This window comes from Belonocnema kinseyi, chromosome 4 (assembly GCF_010883055.1).
Source record: "Belonocnema kinseyi isolate 2016_QV_RU_SX_M_011 chromosome 4, B_treatae_v1, whole genome shotgun sequence".
In the NCBI taxonomy this organism is placed as follows: Eukaryota; Metazoa; Arthropoda; class Insecta; order Hymenoptera; family Cynipidae; genus Belonocnema; species Belonocnema kinseyi.
This window is the reverse complement of record NC_046660.1, coordinates 135,212,120-135,213,211: the sequence shown is the minus strand read 5'-3', so window position 1 is coordinate 135,213,211 and position 1,092 is coordinate 135,212,120. Positions and strand designations below refer to the sequence as shown.

Below are 1,092 nucleotides of genomic sequence, written 5' to 3'. Positions count from 1 at the left end.
GTATAGTTTTTAATTGTTGTTTATAATGGCTTGTCCCAGATCTGAATTTTTTTTTTTTTCAAAAAATCTCTGATCCAATTCAGAAATACATACAATTGCTTTTAAAAAAATTTTTAATTCAGCAATATTTCATTTAAACGCTCAATAATTCATACGTATAAAACACAAACTTTTAACACCTTTAAATTAATTTTTTAACTAAAAACTTTTTAAAATAAAAGTTACATTGTTTTTATTTTAAGTTGTTCCAGATTAATATTTTTGCATTGTTATTTAGAGATAAAAATTTTAGTTCGCCAATTGAAAATGTTAGAAATTAACTTACTATCAAAATAATTGAATTTTCAACTAAAAAAAAGAGAATAACAAATTTCCAATAAAATAATTACATTTTCTACTAAAATGATAAATGTTCAACAACAAAAGAAGTTTTAATTTTTGATTAAAAACTGTTGAACTCATCCAAAAAGATATTAATTTTGCACAAGAGTTGACTTTTTAGTCAATAAGGATTCTTTTTAAATTGTTGAATTTCAAAACCAAAAAGATGATTTTTTTGCAAAACAGTGTAAACTTATTTTTAAACCGAATAGTTCAAGGACTTCTGGTTAAAAAATATAAACTTACTTTCAATGCTTTATTCAACTTTCAACTTTCAATTCGTTTATTTCAAGTCGCTTTATATGATTAATTTTTACATTTTTATTTATAAATCCAAACTCAAAAGTTTTATTTACGAATTGACCATTTTAAAAATCGAACGGTGTAACAAAACAGTTTCATTTCCAACTAAAAATAAAAAAAAAAAACAAAGATGCAACCAAATCCTCAAATTTTTAACGAAGGAGATGAATTTTCATTTAAAATTATGAATCTTAATAAAAAAAGGCTTACATATTTTATTAACAACTGTTGAACTCATCCAAAAAGAAAATTTTTTCACAAAACAGTTGAATTTTCAGTCTTTAACTAAAATAATGAATTTTCAATAAAAAAGATAAAAGTTTTTTTTATTAAAAACAGTGGAAGTCATCCAAAAAAGTAAATTTTTTACCAAATAGTTGACTTTTCAGTCAAGAAAGAAATTTGTTT

General features: G+C 21.8%; 1 protein-coding gene across 1 annotated transcript in view; it reads left to right on the top strand.

Moving 5' to 3' along the window:
- LOC117171121 overlaps nucleotides 1-1,092 on the top strand; it is a 259,952-nt gene that overhangs the window by 105,099 nt on the left and 153,761 nt on the right. The window lies entirely within an intron of this gene.